Source organism: Cupressus sempervirens, chromosome 6 (genome assembly GCF_028749045.1).
Source record: "Cupressus sempervirens isolate cs-2001-9-10 chromosome 6, ASM2874904v1, whole genome shotgun sequence".
Lineage (NCBI taxonomy): Eukaryota > Viridiplantae > Streptophyta > Pinopsida > Cupressales > Cupressaceae > Cupressus > Cupressus sempervirens.
This window is the reverse complement of record NC_143123.1, coordinates 519,697,677-519,725,396: the sequence shown is the minus strand read 5'-3', so window position 1 is coordinate 519,725,396 and position 27,720 is coordinate 519,697,677.

Here is a 27,720-nt window from a genome sequence, read left to right as displayed (position 1 = left end):
TCAACACCTAAAGTCATTTGACACTTAATCTTCACTCGACACCTGATCTTCACTTGGCACCTGAAGGCTGCTCGGCACCTGACGATCACTCGACTCATGTTGTGGCTTAGCATATGTAGTGCACTCGGCTCCAATGTAGAAAATGATTAAGTGTGTTGGCACTCAAGTGTCAAAAACCATTCTAAGACTAAAAATCTCCCCCTTTGACATGAGTGACAAAAACACTTAACTACCCTTATGAGTACATGCATTAATCTACTTGGTATATACAATCAAAATTTGTAATGTACAATATATATACCTCAAAAGTATTGTAACTCTCCCTGAGTTGATTGTACCATTATCAGTGCTGTCTTGGTAACCAAAATTTGATGCTGTATATCATGCTTTGCCTTTTTTGTCTTATTTCCCCCATTATCTTGTCTCCCCCTATTTTTATTGTCTCCCCCCTTTTTTTAATTATCTCCCCCTTTTTGACACTTATGTCAGAGGGTTTTTAAGGGTTAAGACCATATTTTGCCAAAAATGTGCTGTTTACCTCCATAATCATCCTAAGAGCTACATCCCAATTATGCAAAGCAATTTCCAATGATTTATGTTGGAGGACAGTCTTTGAAGCAAGATGAATAAGTCCTTCTAAAGTAGAAAGATTAGGATCTTTCTTGAGAACAGTTTCAACATAGACTTGTTCTTTATGGAGGATTTCCAAATGTGGGGTTATAGAAGATTGGAGATGTAATAGGTTGGCCTTGATGGTGGCCTCTTCTGTTGTTAATATAGCTATTTCTTTCTGAGTGTGAAGCATTTGAACAAAATGCTTCTCACTTTGAGCTGGATCTCTAGGTAGCTGCATGCTAGAAATATTCAAATTTCTTTCCAGACTCTTTATCTTTTGGCTGGTCTCTTGTGTGAAATATGAAAAGTCACACAACTTTTTGTATAATGAGAATATATTCTCAAGTACCTTTTTGACTTTGTCTATGACCTTTTCCAATTCTATCTGAGAAAGTGCTATTTCACTGGATATTTTCTCATTAACTTTTCCTTGAAATTTTCTTTTAGACCATTCCATAAGTTTTGCATTTGTTTCTAGGTCTGCATTTGTCACCTGTTCAACAATATCTGATAATTGCTCCATAATATGCTTTGACTCATCTGGTGACTGAATACTGAAGGCATCCATAAAGATGTCTTTAATCTCATGCATTGTTTGCTTTTGTTTATACTCCTTCCTGAGTATTTCTTGCCTCTTCCTTCTATGTAATGCTTCCTGTACCTCATTGATTTGATCAATGTTTATTGTTTTTGAGTCATAGCTTGGTATGACTATTTCCTCATCTAGTTCAAGGTCTCCATAGTGAAGTACCCTTGCAACTTTGGTAGAACTTGATCTTGGTGCTGGTATTTGTAATGGCTGTTGTGAAGGAGTTCCCGAGGTAGGCAAATTTATCAATGTTTGTATTGCCTCTTTTTCTTTAGGGGTTTCCTTTGTTTTCTCCTCTTGCTATCTACCTTGATCAATTATTATAATTTTAGGAAGTCCACCTTGTGTTTGAGCTGTAGGATCAGATGTAATAGTCTGTCCTATTTGTTCTGTTTCTTTTTCTCTTGCTGCACTTGGCTTCTATACAGTGGTGTCAACTATTCTTGTTGAAATGACTATTGGCATTTGAAGTTGACCACTAGTAGCTATAGAGATGTTGGAAGGTGGTTCTTGTGGATTCAACTTATCTCTAATAGTGTTTTCTACTAGTTTTTGCAATTCATCCACACTGACCAATACTGGATCTATACATAATCTTGCTTGTTGTATGGATTGGTCAAGGATTCTTTTGAGATCCTCTGTAGTTAATGGATTGATGTTTTGAGCAGAAGTGTTAGGAACATCCTGTATAGTTATTGTTTTTGTAGGTGTGATGGGTACATGAGGAGGGCTAGAAGGCGATATTTGTGTGTCTTGCACACTGTGATCTTGTTGCTGCTCTTGCTCAGCTGTTATTGTTATATCTTGCTTTTGTGTCTGCTCCTCCGTTTCTCTCTTTTCTTCTTCCTTCTTCTCTTCTCTACCTTGCTCTACTTCTATCTTCTCTTCTGTCCTTTTTCTTCTTTCTTCTGGTGGAGTAGAAGCTTCTTCCTTGTATTCTTCTTCAAGAAAATCTTCAATCTTTTTGTACAAGTTCTTCCATGATTTGGTTGTTCTTTGTACAATATCTTCCATTTTGTTTTGGAGAATGAAGAATGCCCTGTATTTAGGTGTGAACCTGGCATTGTGCCTTTTGACTGCTTTTTCTACTTGCTCCTTAGTCAAATCAAGCAGTATGCTTGCCAGGGTTTATTCTCTCATCTCCTTTTCTATTCTTAAATAGAAATGCCATCTATCTTCTACAATTTTTGATAGTTCATCTGGAAATTGTCCATCTAGTTCAAGAGGGGTGTACTTGAACTGTGCCATCATTCCATAAATTGATTCCTCTATTCTATTCTGTTCTTCTTTAGTGAACTTATTAAAATCAACTTTATTTATATTGCTTAAATCTCCATTTCCAATCTTTTTACATATTATATCAACTAAAGAATGACTTACCTTTTCAGATTGATCTTCTTCATCAGTATCAGGTTGAGCTACATATCTTCTTCTTTTCCAAGGCTCATCCTGTGTCTTCTTGATTGGTTTCTTCTTTGTTTCTTTCTCTTTGGCTTTGTGAGTTGAGGCCCTTGTTGCAGCTCTGGTTGTTGGCTTTTGGGGTGATGGCATAGCAACTTTCTTTGGTTTGGGCTGAGCTGGAAGCTGATCTTTTGTCTTTCTTTACTTTGGCTTGGCCTGGGTTAGTGCTTCCTTGGTTTCTTCTTCCTCAACACCTTCCTCCTTGTCTTCACCTAGGCCTTGAGTTAATTCCATTGGGCCTTGCTCTTGTTCATCCTCTTCATCATCATTGTCATCATCATCGTCTTCAGCTTCAGCCTCTACCCCTTCACCAAATTGCTTCTTAATTTTCTTCATCAATTTATCATTCTTTTTCAATGTGGAGCTAGTTTTTAATTCCATATTTATTTTTGATCTTACCACATCATAAGTGCCAAAATGCAGGGCACTCTTGTCTATTTCTTCTGCCAACAATGCAGTTATTGCTGCAGATGCTTCATCAACATTGATTTCATAACCAAATGGCCTTAGCCATCTCACCCTTGGAATTGTAGCTTGAATTTAGGTGAAGTCAATATCAACTAAGAAACATATATCATTAGTATGTTTTTCTACTAAAGAAACTGGTATTCTCACCCTTTGCTTCATGGATTTCTTGAAATCCTTAAAATAGCTTGTCATTAGAGTATCAAAATTTTCTCCCATTTGTTTTATATACTCATTTATTTGGGATATGATAGTCTTATCACTCCTCCATGTCACTTTGTTGAAAGAAGGAAATTCATTCTAAACATAAAAGAATATACAAACAAAAATTGCTCCAAATTTACATTGAGCACCCTTTGTCCTTCTTATTGCAGTTAGGTTTTCATTTATCTACTATAGTTGTAGTTCAGCAAGATCATAAGTATGATCCTTTTTCACCAGTTTATAACCTACATCTACTGCTATGCACGAAACACTGTTGAGTCTACTGGATTGGTAGAATTTGTGGGCAATAACTCTAATAGCAAACTCAACTAGAGGATCTTGAATGGTATGAATAGTCATTCCTCTCTTGTTCCACTGAGTACCTATATTATTTTCAATGACCTCCTTGGATTCACTTCTCAAGGTCTTGTACCGATCTAGGGTAGGATATCCAGTTACCCTATGAATTATTCTTTTTGTTAGTTTGACAGGGATATCTTCTAACCATAGACTACCATCATGATTTTTTCTCAATACAAGTATGATCCACTATGTCTTGAATATGGTGGGAAAACTCAAAACTTGTGTCAAACCCTTCCTTTCAACAATTTTGTATTCATCTTTTAATACTTCTTTGACACATAGCTTTGCAAAGGCTTCTCTAATTTCCATGTCTCCTAGGGCTCCTATCTTGCAATTGTAACATCTTCTTACATCCTGAACCATGACAACATTTGGGGGTATGCAAGAAAGGGCTTCGACTGGGTCATTTTTGTATGCCACTTAAGATCGATGAAAACTCATTGTAGGAGGTTGCAATTTTCTTGGAATACTAGATTCTCTATTTTGAAGTCGCTCTATGCTCTTTATCTCCTCTCCTTCTTGATTGCGATGAGGAAAAATGATTGAAATCACGATAATATACCCTATTTCCATCCCATTAAATGCTCAACTACAAACTCAGCTTATGAAGGATTTTTAACAATACTCGGCTTGCACTGCATTCTTATTTTACTCGGCTTCCGTAGGAGTTTCTTAACTCAGCATCAGTCATCAACTTGGTCATTGTTAGGAACTTGGCTTCCACTAGAATTTTACTTAGCATCCAAAGAATGTCTCAACATCTTGTTTCATGTAGATTTGTACTTTGCATTGCTTCTTCATGATTTAGGGCTGATGTATGATACTTCTTTGTATGTATCAACCCCATAGACTCATCTTTGAGATTAATTGGATGAGAAATGATCACTTGACCTTATGGGTGAAGTGACCCTTTCATTGGATGTACTTGATTCATTCTTTTTCTGCCATGTCTTCTTCATGTTTGTTCTAATGTATTCCTCATCAATATTTTCTTTGCCCTTGTTTGATTCAATTTTTGGTGCTTTTGACCTTGTAGGACAGTTTCTACTGATGTGACCAGTTTTCAAGCAACTAAAACATGTGGATTGGCTTAGCCACTTGCTATAATTCCCTCTAAAATGTGTTCTTATGCAATTCTGGGGTATATGTCCATATTCCTGACAATAATGATAGCTATGCCTGGTGTTGTAATCCCAATAGTACTAACTTCCATTTCCTTTTGTTTTAGTTTGATGATTTAATTTCCACATAGGCTTTGATCTGCATTCAAATGCTTTGTGTGCATACTTCTTACAATTATAACAATGTCCATCAAATCTTTGTATCCTTGTAACTCTGGATCTGCAATCTTGTGTCATATGTCCTTACATGTTGCACTTGTGACAGTAACTTTTGTTTTTGGGTGTGTTTGTCAGATTGATTCTTCTACTCCTGCAAACATTAGTAGTATGCCCCCTTTTATTATAGTAATGACAAGTAGGTTTTGAATCCTTACCCTTGTCACTTCTTTGTTCGATGCTCTTTGATGATTCTCCAATTTCAGTGCTGTTGTATCCAAGTCTTGATGTATCATGGTCTGATCTTGGAAATTTCATCAATTGTTCAAAGTACTTGATGGCTTCTTTTGATTTGTTGAGATTCTCCACTACCTCTTTTTCTCTATTCAATTCATTCTGCAGTTGTTCATTCTACATCTTCAAAGTGGAGATCTCAATATATTTTATGTTGAGTTCATGATGAAGATTCATTATTTGGGCAAGTGTATCCATCTGCATGTTTGAGATCCTTGATAATTCAATACATTTTTCTTCAAGTCTATTTGCAAAATTTCTTTTGTCATTTTCCATCATGACTTTGTCCTCAACTACTCTTTTCTTTTGTTTAGTGATTTCACATATCATTATTGCCTGAGATTCATGTTCCATCTTGAGAGATCTTATTTCATTTGCTTGAACTTTGTTTTTCTCCATTAGTTCTGACATTGCTGCATCAAACTCTTTAGTGTCTCCATTGGTACATAGTTTTGTGGTATCAATCTCCTTGTAGTTTATATCATTTTCAGCTATGGCTATATCCTTCCTTCTCTTCAAGGATTTTCTCAATTCCTCCCTTGCTTCCTCTACTTTGTGTAGAGCCAGTTGCACATCAATCACTTGATTGTCAATAATCTTCCCAAGTTTGAAGACTTCCATCTTTAGATCTTTTTCTCCAAGTTGTTAGACTTCTTCTTGTGAGAACCTTGTTGCTTTGATACCAATTGTTGGAATATTCAAATAGGAATAATGCTTCTGAGGGGGGGGTGAATCAAAAGTACCGTACTTTTATCATTAACACTTTTTAATTGAAAGTAGATTGCATGCATAAAAACATATCAAACAATTATGAAAAATACATAATCATCACCACATAACACTTGAGATTTTGGTAACCCAGAAACCCTCAAAAAATAAGAAGGTAAAATTGGGGTGGGGATGATACCCACAAAATCATTGTAGTAATAAAGTTTAACCACTTTTGATGGTCTTACCTATTAAAGGCTTTACACTTTATCAATAGTGACCTGGTTAAAGGATTTCAAACACTTTACATTAAGTGTTACCCTATTAAAGGATTTAATCACCTATCTAAAGGATTCTACAAAATAGCTGTTAAGCTAACCTATCACCATAGGGTTTTCTTCCTAATACCATTGTTAGAGAATATTAGGTATAATAAACCTGATAGATTACAATCCTTCAATTGTTGAGACAGGCACTTGATCTACTTTCCCTAATCTTGATCCTTTGTGATCTGATACTCTTCACTCTAAGAATAATTTTCCCTTGAACACCCTCGTCCATCCATCATTGGGTTCAATGTAATTTTGTCTTCCTTATAAAGACATTAGAAGACTTAGGGTTAGGTATGGATCTACGATCCATATTGAATCTCTATTTCCCACTCATTCCTTGCACTTCTCTTATTGGTTACATGCCTTCTCCATTTTTCTTATTGGCTGCATGTTGATTACATAGGAAAAAAAAAGGTTCAATCTTATCTTTTAATCCTTTGAGATTCATCATATTTTGGCCATAAGAATGGTTTACATCGGAATTTGTAATGTTACAAACTCATATGTGCATTATGTCTTTCTCGGCACTTACTGATCTCTAATGCACGAAACTTATATTAAACTAGCTTACTCAGTACTTGTTGCATTTTTGTATTTCTCGACATCATCTATGACTCAGCACTTGTATCATGCTCGACACCTAAAGTCGTTCAGAACTTAATCTTCACTCGGCACCTGATCTTCACTCGACACCTGAAGGCTGCTCGGCACCTGACGATCACTCGACTCATGTTGTGGCTCAGCATATGTAGTGCACTTGGCTCCAATGTAGAAAATGATTAAGTGTGTTGGCACTCAAGTGTCAAAAACCATTCTAAGACTAACAGTGTTGATGTCTATAACCAACTTCTTCTCTTCGATAGTCCACCATGTGGCTTCAAAGAGTTCTAGGTTGGTGATGATAAACCTCAATTTGATGTTAGAGTTAAATTCCTGTATAGAGAAACACCTGTCTAGAGAAATACACCACTACTCAACCACATAACCTAAACCTAGCCCATTAAAAGATTTAACCTTGGACCTTTGAAGGTCCTTTATCTAAGTAGCTACAACTAACCTCTGTCTATCAATGTGAGGGTCCCTCCAAGGACTCTTGGATCTATGCCTTTCCTCATTCCCTACATTGTGTGACTCCTAATGATTAGCACCTTGAGGATGAGGTAGGCAATCCATGATGTCATCTTTTGCAAGTCAACTTCCTCTAAATATGCTTGATTCTCCCCATTATGTTCTTCCCTATTTTCCTCTTGAACATGACTATCTAGAATAGGCTCATGCACACTAGCATTCCTACCTCACCCTTGACCTCTACTATAGCCTCTAACTATGGATCTCATCCCAGATACCAACCTACAATAATATCCAAGATAATGAGATGCTATAAAAGCCATAAGAAAATACTACTATAAATCATACACATAAGAAAAATGTTTTGAATATAGTATAAGATCAATTTCAATTTTAAGTTCAAGTGTTTCAAGTTTGTAATAAATACATAACATAGTTTAAGTTTTGTTTTAGTTCAAGTAGTTAACAACTAGTGGTATTCAAATATACCCAAAGCTCCTAATAAAATTAGTTTTTGTTCTTTGGATTGTATCTCTTAATAGAGATAGAATTAGGTTATGTAAAGTTTCATAGTGATAGAGGATAGTCTGATGATGATATTAGAAAGTGTGCAAGGTTTAGAGTTACGTGTGTGAGATGTTGTAAAGACATTGACCCAACAATGTTGTATAGTTGTAAAATATTTAAATATCTTAATGTGGTGCTATCAAAATTATCTGGGAAAGCCTCAAGGATGGCTCAAGGAATTTTCTTAAGGACATGGAATAAAGGAAATTATTTTCCTTCGTAAGGAGATGTGCAATCAGATGCAAATTGTGATCAAGGAGTGCGAACAAGAGAAGTGTGTTTTGTAAATGTGAGTAAGTGATCCAAGGGATTATTTGATGCAAAGTTGGTGATCTGATATTGAGATCAAAAGGTAAAAAAGTCTAATTCATAAGATAGAGGAAGATGAAGGAGAAGTATAATTCAATTCTATAATTTTGCAAGAAATAATACATAGATCATTTGGACAATGGGTTCATCGGTCTTTCCCCTGAAGTTGTTTAGATAGTGGGTCCATTTGCCTTCTATAACTCCTAATAGGGTTGGCACAAATCCTAATAGGAGTGGATCTCCTAATAGGGATTCAAAGTCTCCTAATGAGGATTGATATGTACTGAATGTATTTGATAGACTCTTAATAGAGTCCATCCTTTAGCAAGCAATATTTATATTATTATATCATTTTGTGGGTACCATCCCCACTAGGGTTTTCCCTTTGATAAACACATATGATATTATTGTGTATGAATATCTTGTTATGATTTTTGATCATATTGCTCATATGGTTAAGGTTTAATAGGGTTGATAATTGCAATAATAGTTGGATAACTAATTCCCCTCCCTCTTAGTTATATTAGTGGAATATATATTCTAACAATTGGTATCAAGGCTTTAGGGACTTGAAGAGAAAGCTTAAATGCTTTGGGAGATCAATGGGGAGCCACTTCAAAAAATATAGTCCTAAGTTTGATGGGGTTAACTATGATAGTTGGAAGGAAAAGATGAAGACTCATTTTCTATGTATGGGTCTAGGATATTGGCTTTTGACAAAGGATTAAAAAAATGATTATGGAAGATGAAAAGCTTGAGGAATGTAGTGAAGCAAAGAGAGATTTGTTTATGTGTAATATGTGGGCTAGAGAAGCCCTACTGAAAACTCTTCCTAAAAATGAATACAACCAAGTAAAGTCACAAAAAAATCTCATAATATTTAGAAAGGTTCATAATCTACTTTTGAAGGAGACAAACATACAAAAAGAATAAGATTAGAATTGGATATGCTTGTTTCAAGATGAAAAAATGTTAGAAGATTAATCTATGAGAAGCCATGTTGGTAGGATATCTAAAATTTATGTAGGAATCGAATCATGTGGTGGATCCAAGGAAGAAGATGAGATTGTATGGAATATTTTGAAAACTTTGACGCCACCATTCAAACAAGTAGCACAGATGATTGAGCTTTTGATACCTTGTACTAATATTTTTACTAGGGAAACTTTGCATGGAAGATTGGAAGTAGTAGAAGAAAGTTTGAGATAGTCTGGAGACTTGACAAGAGTGGAGATAGCTTTTAGTGCTTTAAGTATTTGTCCATTCTTATCTAGAAGTGCAAGCACCCATGGAGATTTTTCTAGTAGTAGTAGAACCAAATCTAAAGAGGAAAGAAAGATTGAAGAAGGCATAGCCCTACTTGTAAGAAGAGAACCATATGGTAACAAAATCTTTAAATGTTGGACTTGTAATGAATTTTCTCATTATGTATCTAAGTGTCCTAAAAGAGAAAAAAGTATAAGAAAAATTTTAAGCCTAGAAGACCTAGAAGTTGCTTGTATGCTAATGAAGATGATGAATCTAAAGAGAGATCTCAAAGTGAAAGTGATAATGAATTAGGATTTGTAGCCATAAAGGAAGATGATATTGGTAAAGAAATTAAAGAAGAAAAGGCTCTAGTTTCCCAAGTTGAAAATAAATTTGATTGGATTATAGACAATGGATGTTCACATCTTATAACTAGTGATATGAAATAGTTTATTAATTTTAGAAATCATGATGGAGGTATTGTTAGAGTTGGTAATAATGCATCCTATCACATCATAGGGATAAGATCTATTATTATTGATGGAAAAAAACAACACTGATGATGTTTACTTTGTTGTTTGTCTAAAGCATAACTTGTTGAGTGTTGGATAGTTGGTGGATAAAGGTTATCAGTTGTGGTTCATAGAAAAGACTTGTATCATTAAGGATAAGGATGGTAAGATGATTGGAATAGGTACAAGATCTAGAAGAAATTTATTTCAATTGAATCCTATTGAGATGACATGGTTAGTTGTAAAAGTGGATAACAGTTGGTTATGGCATAGAAGGTTTTGTCATATAAACTTTCATAATATAGTGAAGGTTAGCAAAACATTTGTAATTAGAGATTTTCAAAATATTATGAAGCCTACAATGTTGTTTGCAAAGAATATGTCATGGTTAAGCAGAAGAAGTTATCATTTTCTTGCAAGAAGTCTATCACTATAGAGAAGTTGGAGGCTATTCATATAGATTTGAGTGGCCCTACTAGGACAAGAGGATTCTATGGAGAAATTTATTTTATAATTTTTGTTGATGATTTCACTAGGATGATGTGGGTTGGATTTCTTAAAGACAAATATGAAGCATTTGAGAAGTTCACAATATTTAATAATAGAGTTGAGAATGATTCTAGTGTTAAGATTGAATATTTGAGATCAAATAGAGGTGGAGAGTTTACTTTTAAAGAGTTTAACATATTTTGTGAAGAAAATGGGATTAAGAGATAGTTATCATCACCTAAGACCCTTAAGAAAAATAGAATAGAAGAAAGGAGAAATAGATCAGTATTAGAGGCATCAAGAGCAATGATGTCTGAGAATTATATATCCACAACATTTTGGAGAGAGGTAGTTAATAGAGTAGTATACACCATGAACAAAGTATAGATCAAGAAAGGTATATATAAGACTCCTGATGAATTATAGTTTGGTCATACACCCTCAGTAAGTATTTCATAATTTTTGGAAGCAAGTGTTATATAAAGAGAGATGATGATGTTGGTAAGTTTGATCCAACAAGTGATGAAGGTATGTTCCTTGGTTATTCATTGAAAATAAAATCTCATAGATGTTTTAATCATAGAACTAAGATAATTGTTGAGTTTGCAAATGTGAAAGTTGATAAAAAGTTTTGAATTAACAAAAAGATAATGGATTATTATTCTGATGAAGAAGAATATAATCCTAGAATTGGTACTTATTTGAGACTAAAATTGAATTGTATAATGATGTGCAAATTGTTGAGAAAAGAGGAGAAAATAGATCTAAACCAAGAGAAGAGGTAAGAGTTGAGATAGCAACTCCTACACCTAACAAAACCAAATAAAGAACCACCCTATAGAATAGATAATTAGAAACAAAGACAAATGAGTAATGACAAGAAATAGAGTAAGTGAGGAACTATATCTAATTTCTCAATTAGAACCTAATAGTATAGATAAGACATGCAAGGATGGTCATTTGATTCAAGAAAAGAAGGAAGAACTAGATCAAATTGTAAAGAATGATACATGGGAATTGGTTCCTAGGCCTAAAGGTAAGAATGTTATAGGTACTAAATGGGTATTCATAAACAAGATGAATGAACAAGGTAAAGTTGTGAGAAACAAAGCTAGAGATTAGTACACAAAGGTTATTGATAGCAAGAAGGAATAGATTATGAGGAAACATATGTACCTATAGCCATAATGGAAGCAATGAGATTTTTTTTGGATAATGCAACAAATAAGGAGTTCAAAGTATATTAGATGGATGTTAAATCAACATTTTTGTATATAGAACTTGAAGAAGAGGTTTACATTGAGTATCATAAAGGATTTACTTTGATAGGTGACAAGGATATGGTATGAAGATTAAAGAAAGCTCTATATGGTCTAAAGAAAGCACCTAAAACCTAGTATGGAAGGTTGGACAAGTATTTGGAAAAACTTAGATTTGCTAAAGGTACAATAGATAGTAACTTGTATTTGAAAGAAATTGAGAATGATTTTTTAACCATTGTGATATTTGTTGATGATATAATCTTTGGAGTAAATCATGAATCAAGTGATAATTTTTCTAAGGAAATGAAGAATAAGTTTGAAATGAGTATGATAGGAGAGATGAAGTTCTTTCTAGGTTTGTAGATTGTACAAAATAGTGATGGCATTTTCATTTCACAAGCTAAATATTTGAAAGACTTGTTGAAAATATTTGGCTTGGAAAGTTGTAAGCATGTTGGTATTGTTAGAATGTTTAGAATAACTAATAGGGGGGTGAATCAGTTATCCAAGGTCCAAATGTCCAATTTTTTTTTAGTACTTTAACTTATACTTACACATGCATTGATCATTCAATATCTTAAACCTTTGTATATTGTTGTCCTAGGTCAAAAAAAATTTGCGAAATGTAAATATGAAATACCACAAAATCAATCACACATTTTGACACAAGGATTTTATGTGGAAATCCAATTTAGGAATAACCACTAGTAACATGCTACCAATTTTCATTCTTCTAAAGTGAACCTCGTAAGGAGCCAACCCTATTAAAGGTTACATTGGACACTGTTAAATGTGACCTTGATTAAAGGATTTCAATCACCCTGTTAGGAGTGAGCCTTGCTAGAGGACTTTAGTACATTCCAATATAATTTCACCCTATTAAAGGATTTACTTATGACTATTAGGTCAACCTTAGTCCAAAGGATATATCTAGACTAATATAGTTGTTAGAAAGTAACACTAGGACTTGATCTGATAACAAAACAACTCACTTGTAGATTACAAATCTCACATTCAGTCCTCCATTCTATTTGGAATTCATCCTCTTCATCTCTAATAGCTTGTTCATCTTTCAAGCCTTCATCTCCTTAATCCTTCTTGCTTAGTATGCCAATTATAGACTCTTTCATTTGACCACCATATGAAGTAACACCCTAGACTTCTTTCCTTTCTCATGTTTGCACTCTTGACCGATTACTTTTGGCCAATTATCTCTTTATATAGAGAATTTAGGTCTTTTTCCACTTAACTGCAATTATCCATTTTACGGTTAGGTTAGATTCATTAAATCTATCCATCTTTCCCTTTTTTTCCTCCTAGAAAATTCCCTTACAATCATCTTTGAGTTCATCTCAAAATGCTTTATCTTGAATTGTCTACCACCAGCTCATCATACTTATCTTCTATATGCTTCAAACAATTCAAGAAATCAACTTTTTCAGCTCAAATTCATCAAATCTTTTATCAAACTCATTTTACTATTACTTGGCAATAACATGTTGTTTTCTTAGTAAACACTATCTTTTGATGCTTAGTCCAACATTGAGTTGCTCAACATGCACATGCTAAGATTTCTCTTTCCTTGGCACATACTAAACTTACTCTTCTTGGCTTCAACTAACTTTTTGCTCAAATTTCACTAACTTTCTTCTTGGCCTACACTGACTTGCTCAACTTCTACTATTGGCTTGTTTAGGCTTAGTAGACACATTTCTTTACTTAGCCTTCTTCTAGTCTTTTCTCATGTATCCTTTCATTATATCCTTAAGTAGATAAACACTACACTATATCATCAAAGTCTTTCTTTGTCTTAGTGGTCCTTTTATACACCATATAACTCAACCTTTCTCTAGGTTATGTTGTTATTCTTTTCAAATCCTCTTCTTCAATCAATTAGATGATAGTATTCAAACCAATGTAAGCAATTGGCTCATCAACAAGTAGCAAGTTTTACATTAGTGACAAAATAATGATTTTTCCATGATAGGTTTAATCATTCTTCTCCATTAATCTCCCCCTTTGGCATTGAAGGCAGACCAATACCAACAACAATACCAAAAAGAAACTTAATACCTTTTATTGAAATCTCTCCCTCTATCAATATGTGTGCCTTCCTTTGTATACTCTAATATCTTCCTCAGATTTTTCCCTCATCTGGTCTTTTGTCCCTTTTTGACAATCCTTCTCCTTCCTTCTCTGATCTCTTTGATATCTCCCTAATTTCTCTAATATCTCCCTCTTTGATAGTAATGCCAAAGAATTTTCATGTATACATATACATATGATCAATTTAGGTTCTCCCTTTGTCACCTTGCATTTGACTCTAAATCTTCTATTTTTAGATCCTTCTTTACTTTAGGAAAATCCTAAAGTAAGATCCACTACATCAAGTTGTAAAGTATGTCATTTAACTCAGCTAATGTAGGGCACTACCCTTGCTTAATAAGTAGCTTTGGATAGGGTACATATCACCCCTAGCTTGCCTCTAAGATATTCATATGCATCCTTAGGTAAAGCCTTTATGAATATATCATCTATATGTTCTTTTGTATTCACATATTCCATTCTCAATTCTTTTTCTTGAAAAAATTCTCCCAAGTAATGATACTTGATCTCAATGTGCTTTGTCTTTGTATGCATCATAGGGTTCTAAGATATATATGTAGCACTTGTATTGTCATAGTAGAGTACTACAGGTTCAGTGATTTCTTCCTTCATTCCTATGAGTAACTATTTGATCCATATCACATTTGTGTAATTCACAACATCAACCACATATTCAGCTTCAACAATAGATTCTAAAATACATTTTTATTTTTTTCTGGTCCAAGTAACCAATATTTTTCCTAAAAAATGATCCTCCACTTGTACTTTTCTTGTCATCAATGTTTCCAACCCAATCAACATCTGTATAGGCTCATAATTCAAACTTGTCATTGTTGTTGTAGTATAGACCATAGTCTCATGTTCCTTTAAAGTATCTCATAACCCTTTTAATAGACATTAAGTGATTCTCCTTAGGATTTGTAGAAAATCTTGCAAAAATCCACATAGCTAGTGTAATATCAGGTCTATTATGAGCTACATATTATAATTTTCCAATCATAGACCTGTATAATGCTTGATTTACTTCATAAGAATCATTAGTTTTGGATACTTTGTGTCCTATCACCATAGGAGTACTAATTGGATTTACATCTTCCAAACCAAAAGTTTTCAATAGTAGTACTTTGTGTCCTATTTTACCAAATGTACATTCTAAACTAGACTTTCAATATGGAAAACTTGCAGATCACTAACCTTGGAAAGAGGGTACACTTCATTTTCAGATTCTTGACTTTGATTTTTACAACAATATTTTGAAAACAAGACTGATTGAATTGATTGAACATAAAAATTTGTAGCAACCCAATCTATACTCAATCCCTCAAATATACTATTGTCCTAAACAAAGAATCACTGGGGTGCATGACATTTAAGTAAGAAAACTGAAAAACATATCAGAGAACTTACTCTTGAAAAATTTCCATGCACATCTTCCTGCTGTATTGAATCCTTTTTTATATTCTCAAGGTTTGTCTGTCATTCTAATTCAATACAGTCCCCAACAGAGTCACCATTTTGTTGGTGTTTGAAAATGCTAGAGGGTTTTCAATTATCCCAATGAGAATATGACATATCTAGGGGCAGTTAACTCCCATTTTCAACATGCCATTTCAGACACTGGGCCAACTATAAGGCTAGACCCTTCTTCTACTTTAGGCTCTGCAAAACCTAGGCAGGTAGACCTTTGATCCAATTAATATGGTACCAGTGCAAAATGTATCCCTGAATCTATTAAGCAGATGAAAACCCCTTATATCTCCTAAAGCCTTATGCAGTAATGAAGAAGTGCAGTAGCTAATTACAACTCTATGAAATGCACAAGCTGAGTGACTGTTAAACTTTGATAGCTCTTCAACATAAAAGGGTAAAACATATTTGATTAATAATGTTGAATTTAGCAGACCCCTCATATGGAGCAATAAGACCTAATGATCCTGTAAACTGATCAGTGCCTTAACCATTGGGCAAATATATGAATAAAAAACACACATATGGACATCTGGTACCTATTTGTATCTTCAAATATATGATCTATCCATTTAACTTGTAAATGGACATCTATGCTCAATTTTAACATCATTCTTACATGATATCCCCATCACCAAACTTGCAACCCTGTTGATTTCCTTTAAGCATTTACATAATCCCTTGAGTTATAGGCAACAATGAAATAACATACAACCTTAAGGGATTGCAATTACAACCTAAGCTCTATGCTAAAGATTATAAAACATTGAAGATCACTGATAAAGGAGACAAGATTAAAGATGAAACTCAACCTGCTATTCTTTGTATTAATTTCCTTGAAACTATACACTCATATGCATGAAATGAAAACACAAAAAACACCTAACAGATATGAACTATCTGTATTATCCTTCCTAATTCTATTCATACAAGAGAGAATATGTTGAAGAAAATGGTTTCATAGTAAAACATTGGAACCTTGCTAGTATTACCTAGAGAAAACTGCCAACAACCTTTCCAAAAGAGAAGAAGGAAGAATAAATAGAAAGGAAGAAATTCTCGAATTGAATCTGCAACTAACATCTATACCCTCAAAATTCTTTCCCAAGAAGATGAAAAAGCTTCTCTCTACCTTCTCTCTATAACTACATATCAAATCTATAGCATTTGGCTCTCAATAGCACAAAATATCTTAGATATTTGATGAAAAGAATAACTAATTTCATGCCTGATCTTTACCCATAGTAAAAATGAAAATCAGATAAAAAATGACATCTAAAAGCCAAGAAAACCATTTAGAACCAATTTTCTTCACATCTAGACTTCACTGAGCCCTCATATCTACCTTTTATCTGATCTTGATGCTTCATGATGAAAATTGCTCATTTTGCTGAGAATGCCCCAAAAATTACAAAACTTCTTACAAACTAAACTGGTGGATTGCTGTGCAAAATTTGACCTCAAAACTGGAAAATTCACTTCTTTCTAGTTCCAACGGTATACTACATTGCCTATTTTGGATAAAAAACACCTAGGTTATGGCCCTCTGAAGTTTATACCTTTGTTCCATGGCTTTCATTCAAAGTTTGCAAAAATTTATCCTTATATATAGTTTCAAACTATATGATAAGTCAAATTCTATTTAAAAAAAATTTGCCTTACACGTGAGACCTTGAGAAGAATAAAAATAAACTTTTATTTGAGACCTTTGAATTTTCCCAGCCTTTCAATCTGGGTCAAAGCTAGTTTGACCATCCTTGACATGTGTCATCTTATGATTGGTTCGAGCTTGTACAACTAGGTGCCACATGTCACCACATTATCTATCCTGCTCGCTGCCACATCAACATGCCATCTAGATCCCACGTCATACTTGCTATGTCACTATTCTAATGAGTGAGAAACTTCCTCTTAATGACATAGAGAGAAACCTATGATCTGCCACATGGCACAATCTGGTGCACTCAAAAATTTGATCACCACATCATCATTTGCCTTGGAGTTTGTTCCATGTGGCACCTTATGGTTGCTCAATGACTCTACATCATCAACAACTCGTCCTGCCAATTGCCACTTGGCGCTACCTAATTTCCTATCAGATCTACAGGCAGGACCCATGCTACTTTATTAACTCCTCGCCAGATTTCAAAGGTTTCCCGATGACTCGCTATGTCGCTAGTCGAAAATCCTAGATTTTTCAGATAGTGAAGTAGCGATGCACTGAATTTTTTAGTTTTCTGGTCGCCTTCTATCTGTTGACATCATCAATTTGTGCATGCATTTTTGTTCAAAATTTTGTCTTTGACTGCGTCCACCTAGTCAACCACGGAACACTACCAAGCCACTACCTTTCAAAAGCGCATGCCTTATAGATATTAAGCCATATGAGTGCAATACTTTTTAAAGAATTTTAGTTCCTCAACACAAGGCATGTGGGATAAATTCCTTTTGGGACAGTCTTCCCTCTATTCATAGCATGGAACCTCTACTAATGTTGCAGCTTGATTTAAGTTTGGCATGGGTGCTTCTTGCTTAAGAAGCTATGACTCCCTATCTTAAGCCATCCTTGCTTCATTTGTCTTGACCAAACATGGAGAATTTTCTTTCTTTTCTCTATACTCCCCAAGTGATTTCATTTAAGCCTTGAATCTATGGAAACTTGAAAATGAAAATATTCAAGAAAGTACAATCGCTAATTTGCATCTAAGGCTAGCAAATTTTATATTAAAAGGGAATCCTCGCATAATACTCCCAAAACATACTTTTCTATCAACTCATTCAATATAATACTGGAGCTCTTTCTTTGTTTTGTTGGCGGATTCCTATTTTTCTTGGTTTGCATCTTCTCTTTTTTCATTAGCGTGAACTCCTTTTTGTTGGCTTCAAATAAATTCCTTTTAATCTCTTTGCCTACAGTAGAAAAAGAAATGCTCTCTTAACATCAAAACCAAATGCTGATACTTGCCGATTTCTGTCAATTTCAACTAACTTTTTAGTAACAAATTGTTTAATATATACAAGAATTGCAGAATACTCTATAGGATTCAACACTCTCTGTAATATGAAAAAATCCTAAATCAAGAAACACGTGCTATCAAATTCTCAGCTATATCACGTGAAAGGAAACATCTTTGCATTTTATAATGAAAAAGCAAAGAAAACTTCCTCTCCATATTGATCATAAATTTCTCACTTCTCAAGATCACCGTTGATATGCATAGCCATATCATTATAATATTTGTAATAGTATGTCTTGCATTTTCAAGATATTGGGACTGCAACCTACCGGCTTTCTCATTGCCTACTTACTCCACTAACTCATGGGAATATAAATTTTGTATTGTTACATAAAGCTGTTTAATTATGAGGGTATGAAATTTGTATAATCAACATTATTTATATTGATTGGCATTTACTTGGAATAGATAAGTTTCAGGTAAGCCTTAATAAAATTGGACATTCTCATTATTAGCCTATTTTGTTTCCAAACTTTGTAATGTGAATCCACATTGCTTGGAGAAAGCATGAATTAAACTATTGCCCTCATATAGCCAAAAAGGAATTATGACATTAGTTTTGAAATATGATCGGAAATGAGTCTTCAATAACCATATCCATCACACTTCAAATACTATATCTTAATGTCAATTATGCACTTGATTTTAGAACATCAAAACTCTTCCCCTTTAAAAAGTTCACTAGTTCCCAAATCCATACCTCATCAATCGAAAGATATTAGTTGGACCCAAAAGTGGGTCCAACTAATTTTTTTTTTGTTTTCAAACAACTTGAACTAGAAAATTGATTTATTCACCATCTGATACTCACTGGAATTAATTTCAAGCATTAACTGATCATTAAAACTCATTCCACTTCTTATTTGCAAACTATGAATTTGTGTCAAAAGGCCTGCCAACTAGCCTTAAAAAATGATTCAATCAAGTAACTAGGCCATGAAAATGGGCATGAATGTTCAGTCCTACACACTCTATCATACTACAAATTTTCAGCCCATGAAGAATTCCCAGTCAAAATATTTTAATTTTCGAACATCCATACTTCACTTATCCTGTAGGCAAACAATGTTAAAAAACATAAACTAGGCTCGAGTTTGGCATTATAAAACTGGGTTATTGATCACTTAGGGTTCTTAAAACTAGGATATTGGTTCTTTTCCATTCAAAGGATAAGAATCCATAATTAGGGGTAATGACATATAATGAGACGAATTTGGTGAATTTCCAAAAATAGGCACTTAGAAAATTTAAACTGGGAAATGTGCCAAAAGTATTTTTTGGTAAATGGATAGATACAAGAAAGTATGCGGATGGATTCGTTATGACTTGAGAATTGGCATACTTCAAGGATTTCTAGGATACAACATGATGGTACAACCTATTTAGGCTAACCAATCACAACATCAAAGTTGTAACATTCCGAATAGAGGTACGAATCAATCAGGATACCTTAGCCATAACAAAACAATGTAAACTGGGTTTTTAATCATGTTAGCAAACTAATCAAATGGATTTTTCATGATCTCAAAATTGGAACATATGAAGTATCTAACCCCTTGAACACAGTACAAAAAGAATTTCTTGATTTGGGTCAACTGGGTCAAAGATATCATTGGTCGAAAAGGGCTTCCTAGATTGTGAATAACTACACATACATGAAACAGTAAATGACCAAATTTGAGGGGTTTGAAACCTAGTCAAACTGATTTGAAATGACTTGAAATTTGGAACATAGATTCTTTGGTATGCATAATAAATATCCCCAAAGTGGCAGGTCATGACACATTCTTGGGTAAAAGATATTCGAAGACAAATTGGGCCTCCTATTGCTATTTGACACAGGTGAAAATGCAAAGTTTGCTCAAAATAGGACTTCACAAAATGGCTTAGAACATCAATTCATCTTCATGGAATGCTTAGACAGGCTGAATGGAAGGTACTAGAAGCATTGAACATGTCTTAGGCCTTAAAGGTATGACTAGGTACACATGCATCTATGGGCATTTAAAGGGCTTGAATTGCCTCAAAATTTGAAATAGACGCTCAAAATGAGAACACAATTTTGAGTGCCAATAGTTGCTCTATCTGGGGGTGCATGCCCATTGCGAGCATGGCAAGGATTTAGATCTCTAGAAGAAGCAAACCACACACTTGATAGCAAAAATCTTCCTCTTGAACAACTTTATTGAAAGCAGGGAAACAACCACAGTACTATGTACAAGTGATGACCCCGGACCACTGAACTTCAACAAAATTTTTACCTCTGTCATAAACTTGATTCTCATTGACACTTTCTTGAGGTAAACTAAAAATATCATTCCCATTTGTTTCACCCAACACATCAACATTTGCAATCAGCCATTAGGAAAAACAAAACTATCATCATCTACATAGTGCATAAAAAAATTAGACATATTTTCCTCATCTTTCTCACTATGAAAAAATGATTCAGTGTGATCATAACAACTGACATCAAACTAAAATTTATCACCACTAACTGAATCATGGATTCCTTCAACTAAAAACACAAAAGCTTGATATTCTACTTCATTCAATGAGTTACATGAATCAGATGGTAACTCACCTTGTGCATTCGGATATGAAGAAGATGTAAAGTATGATTTCTCCTCATTTGCAATATCAACACTCCATAATCAAATTGAACATATGCTACATTTTCTTCATATTCCAACAAATGATTAGATATCAAATCACAAGAATCATCATGAAATTGCATGTTCACAATATGCTGATCTGTATCAATTTCTTCCTCAAATAACTCACTATAATGGACTAATTCCTTACTATTTCTTTCTTCATCACATGAGCAATCTGAATGTATCTTGGCCTTATGAAAATAAGAAAACCATGAACTAGCAATAGACCTTATCCCTACATCTTCATTCTCAACATAGAAGTCATCATGTGTATTGATATACAGATTACCATCACATACACCTCCCAAACTTAACAGAGCATATTCTAAAACTACATCTTCTTCAGCATCAAATTTAAGGGAAATGACTTCACTATATGAAATTGCAAAATGTGGAAAAGCACAAGCATCCTTAGATAGATTAGCATACCTTTCAAAATAACGAGCCAACAAATCAGAATTCTCATCAACACTTAACAAGAATTCATCCCTAATTTCTTTTCCTTGGCTATGATCATTTTCTGGATAACTTGACACATTTGTAACAACAGGCTCATTAGTAATATATTCTAAAAAATTAGAACTCTGATCATCACATAAATCTTCTTCCTTAGACAACACCTCAACAACTAGCATCGTAACACATTCACATTCATCACTAGAAGGAAGACTATTACTACTATCACACTGTTCCTCTTCTTTATATTCATTATCATAAGAAGATGAATCCACATTATGCCCATTATCAAGTTGCTGATTATTATCCATTGATTCATAAAACTGAGACTCCTCATATTTAGTATTAGCTTCAATGGATTCATTACATTCATTAACCTTAGACTCATTAGCCTTCAAAGCACTTTCAACCTCCATGATAAAATCTTGGATTTCACACATCTTATCTAATCTTATCTTGGCTAGCCAATCAACTAAATGTGGCATAAAAACTTCTAAGAGTGCCATTGGCCATGAAGACTCCTCAGGTCTAAAAAACTCGTCAAGATTCATAACTACTGATTTGAACTTCATATAAATTTGACAACCACTAAGACCCTTAATATCACTAATTGTACTTCTTAACATTAAGATAGTCTTATCATGAATCTTTCTTTTCAATCTAGCAATATTTGTGTGAACACTTTTAGGAGTTGGCACATCATTTTCAGACCTAGATTCTGAATCCATCTCTTAAAATTTAAACTCCTACCTCTATTTTCTTAGTGCTAAAACACTAGATAGAGGAAACCATTTCTACCATTCAACTTTCATGAATGACAAAGACATGAAAACTGAAAATACCTTGATGTTTTGCTGTCTGAAACCTCAGATCTGCTGATTGGCATAGGGTGCAAATATGAAATCCTTCAAACCATAGATAAAGTCCTTTGTAGAGTCACCACCTCCTTGCAGAGGAAAATGAAATCACAACAGTGATTCACCCTTTGAAATGAATTTCTTCAGTAGATACAAGCAACCACATAAACCATTAATCAAGAAACTTTTAATTTCTCTTTCCCAACAAACTAGGTCTGCGTAGAAATACTGAAAGCCTTTGATATTAAGACAAAATATGCATTGGTATAGAGATTTACTTTAGATTCACTACTAACACTTAGTGAGAAAAGATTTGAAACAATTTTACCACTTGTACATTCTGAACTAGACTTTCAATATGGAAAACTTGTAGATCACTAACCTTGGAAAGAGGGTACACTTCATTTTTAGATTCTTGACTTTTATTTTTACAATAGTATTTTGAAAACTAGACTGATTGAATTGATTGAACATAAAAATTCATAGCAACACAATCTATACTCAATCCCTCAAATATACTATTGTCCTGAACAAAGCATCACTAGGGTGCATGACATTTAAGTAAGAAAACTGAAAAACATATAAGAGAACTTACTCTTGAAAATTTTCCATGCACATCTTCCTGCTGTATTGAATCCTTTTTTAAATTCTCAAGGTTTCTTTGTCATTTTGATTCAATACAGTCCCCACTAGAGTCACCATTTTGTTGGTGTTTGAAAATGCTAGAGGGTTTTCAATTATCCCAATGAGAATATGACATATCTAGGGGCAGTTAACTCCCATTTTCAACATGCCATTTTAGACACTGAGCCAACTATAAGGCTAGACCCTTCTTCTACTTCAGGCTCTACAAAACCTAGGCAAGTAGACCTCAGATCCAATTAATATGGTACCAATGCAAAAACATATCCCTGAATCTATTAAGCAGATGGAAACCCCTTATATCTACTAAAGCCTTATGCAGTAACGAAGAAGTGCAGTAGCTAATTACAACTCTACAAAATGCACAAGCTGAGTGAGGGTTAAACTTTGATAGCTCTTCAACATAAAAGGGTAAAACATATTTGATTAATAATGTTGATTTCAGCAGACCCCTCATATGCAGCAATAAGACCTAATGATCTTGTAAACTGATCAATACCTTAACCATTGGGCAAATCTATGAATCAAAAACACACATAAGGATATCTGGTACCTATTTGTATCTTTAGCTATCTGATCTATCCATTTAACTTGTAAATGGACATCTATGCTCAATTTTAACCTCATTCTTACATGATATCCCCATTAGCAAACTTGCAACCCTGTTGATTTCCCTGAAGCATTTACATAACCCCTTGAGTTATAAGCAACAATGAAATAACATACAACCTTAAGGGACTGCAATTACAACCTAAGCTCTATGTCAGAGATTATAAAACATTGAAGATCACTGATAAAGGAGACAAGATTAAAGATGAAACTCAACCTACTATTCTTTGTATTAATTTCCTTGAAACTATACATTCATATGCATGAAATGAAAACACAAAAAACACCTAACAGATACGAACTATCTGTATTATCCTTCCTAATGCTGTTCATACAAGAGAGAATATGCTGAAGAAAATGGTTTCACAATAAACGCTAGAACTCTACTGGTATTACCTAGAGAAAACTGCCAATAACCTTTCCAAAAGAGAAGAAGGAAGAATAAATAGAAAGGAAGCAATTCTCAGATTGAATCTTCAATTGACATCTATACCCTCATAATTCCTTCCCAAGAAGATGAAAAAGCTTCTCTCTACCTTCTCTCTATAATTACATATCAAATCTTCATCATTTGTCTCTCAACGACACAAAATATCTTAGATATTTGATGAAAAGAATAACTAATTTCATGCTTGATCTTTACCCATAGTAAAAATGAAAATTAGTTAAAAAATGACATCTAAAAGCCAAGAAAACCATTTCGAATCAATTTTCTTCACATCCAAACTTTAGCAAGCCTTCATATCTACCTTTTATCTGATCTTGATGCTTCATGATGAAAACTGCTCATTTTGTTGAGAATGCCTTGATAATTACAAAACTTCTGATAAACTGAACCAGTGGACTGTTGTGCAAAATCTAACCTCAAAACTGGAAAATTCACTTCTTCCTAGTTCCAATGGTATACTACACTACCTATTTTGGATAAAAAATTCCTAGGTTATCACCCTCTGAAGTTTATACCTTTGTTCCATGGCTTTCATTAAAATTTTGCAAAAATTTATCCTTATATATAGTTTCAAACAATATGATAAGTCAAATTCTATTTAAAAAAAAATCTTCCTTGCACATGAAACCTTGAGAAGAATAAAAATAAACTTTTATTTGAGACCTTTGAATTTTCCTAGCCTTTAATTTGAGTCAAAGCTAGTTTGACCATCCTTGACACGTGTCATCTTATGATTGGTTCAAGCCTATACAATTGGGTGCCACATGTCACCACATTATCTATCTTGCTCGCTGCCAGGTTAGCACACCATCTGGATGCCACGTCAGACTTGCTATGTCACTATACTAATAGGTGAGCAACTTCCTCTTAATGACATAGTAAGAAACCTTCGATCTGCTACATGGCACGATTTGGAGTACTCAAAAATTTGATCACCACATCATCATCTACCTTGGAGTCCATGCCACATGGAACCTTATAGTTGGTCTATGACTCTACATCACCAACAACTCATCCTACCAACTTCCACTCAGTGCTACCTAATTTGCTATCAAATTTGTAGACGAGACCCATGCTGCTTTATTAACTCCTCATTGAATTTTAGAGGTTTCTCGATGACTCACTATGTCGCTAGTCGAAAATCCTAGATTTTCTAGGTAGCAAAGTAGCGAGGCGCTAGATTTTTTAGTTTGATGGTCATGTTCTATCTGCTGAGATCATTGATTTGTGCATTCATTTTTGTTCAGGCCTTATAGATATTAAGCCATATGAGTGCAATACTATTTAAAGAATTTTAGTTCCTCAAAACAAGGCATGTGGGATAAATGCCTTTTGGGACAGTCTTCCCTTTGTTCATAGCATGGAACCTCTGCTAATGCTGCGGCTTGATTTAAGTTTGGTGTGGGTGCTTCTTGCTTAAGAAGCTACGGCTCCCTATCTTAAGCTGTCCCTGCTCCATTTGTCTTGGACCAAACGTGGAGATTTTTCTTTCTTTTCTTTGTACTCTCAAAGAGATTTCATTTAAGCCTTGAATCTATGGCGAATTGAAAATGAAAATATTCAAGAAAGTACAATCGCTAATTTGCATCTAAGGCTATTGAATTTTGTATTAAAAGGGAATCCTAACATAATACTGCCAAAACATACTCTGCTACCAACTCATTCAATATAATACTAGAGCTCTTTCTTTGTTTTGTTGGCGGCTTCCTATTTTTCTTGGTTTGCATCTTCTCTTTTTTCATTGGTGTGAACTCCTTTTTTTTGGCTTCAAATAAATTCCTTTTAATCTCTTTGCCTGTGGTGAAAAAAGAAATGCTTTCTTAACATCAAAACCATATGTTGATACTTGCCAATTTTTGCCAATTTCAACTAACTTTTCAGCAACAAATTGTCTAATATATACAGGGGTTGCAGACTGCTCTATAGGATTCAACACTCTCTGTAATATGAAAAAATCCCAAATCAAGAAACACGTGCCATCAAATTCTTAGCTATATCATGTGAAAGGAAACATCTTTGCATTTTCTAATAAAAAAGAAAAGCAAATGTCCTCTCCATATTGATCATAAATTTCTCACTTCTCAAGATCACTGTTGATACACACAACCACATCATCATAATATTTTTAATAGTATGTCTTGCATTTTCAAGATATTGGGACTGCAACCTGCCAGCTTTCTCATTGACTACTTACTCCACTAACTCATGGGAATATAAATTTTGTATTGTTACATAGAGCTATTTAATTGTGAGGGTATGAAATTTGTATAATCAACATTATTTATATTGATTGGCATTTACTTGGAATAGATAAGTTTCAGTTGAGCTTTAATAAAATTGGACATTCCCATTATTAGCCTATGTTGTTTCTAAACTTTGTAATGTGAATCCACATTGCTTGGAGAAAGCATGAATTAAACTATTACCCTCATATAGCAATGATTGGCAATGAATTAAATTATGACATTAGTTTTGAAATGATTGGCAATGAGTCTTTAATAACCATATCCATCACACTTCAAATACTTTATCTTAATTTCAATTATGCACTTGATTTTAAAAAATCAAAACTCTTCCCCTTTAAAAAGTTCACTAGTTCCCAAATCCATACCTGATCAATCAAAAGATATTAGTTGGACCCAAGAGTGGGTCCGGCTAAAAAAAATTTCATTTTCAAACAACTTGAATTGGCAAATTTATTTATTCATCTGATACTCCCTGTAATTAATTTCAAGCTTTAATTGATCATTCAAACTCATTCCACTTCTTATTTGCAAACTATGAATTTGTGTCTAGAGGCCTGCTAGCTGGCCTTAAAAACTAATTCAATCAAGTAACTAGGCCATGAAAATGGGCATGAGTGTTCAGTCCTACACACTCTATCATACTGCAAATTTTCAGCCCATGAAGAATTCCCAATCAAAAGATTTTAATTCACGAACATCCATACTTCACTTATCCTGTAGGCAAATAGTGTTAAAAATAATAAACTGGGCTTGGGTTTGACATTATAAAACTGGGTTATTGATCACTTGGGGTTCTGAAAACTAGGATATTGGTTCTTTTCCATTCAAAGGATAAGAATCCATAATTAGGGCTTTTGAAAAATAGCAAGATGAATTTGACAAATTTTCAAAAATAGGCACTTAGAAATTTTAAAATGGGAAATGTGCCAAAAGTTTTTTTGGTAAACAAACGGATACAAGAAAGTATGCAGATGGATTCGTCATGACTTGAGAATTGGCATACTTCAAGGATTTATAGGATAAAACATGATGGTATGATCTATTTAGGCTAAGCAATCATAGCATCAAAGTTATAACATTCTGAATAGAGGTACAAATCAATCAGGATACCTTAGCCGTAACAAAACAATGTAAACTGGGTTTTTAATCATGTTACCAAACTAATCAAATAGATTCGTCATGATCTTGAAATTGGAACATATGAAGTATATGACACCTAGAACATAGTGCAAAAATAATTTCTTCATTTGGGTCAACTGGGTCAAAGATATCATTGGTCAAACAGGGCTTCCCAAAATTGTGAATAACTACATAAATGCACGAAATAGTAAATGACCAACTTTGAGGGTTTTGAAACCTAGACAAAAAGATTCAAAATGACTTGAAACTTGGAAAATAGGTTCTTTGGTATGCGGGTAAAATATCCCCAAAGTGGCGGGTCATGAAACATTT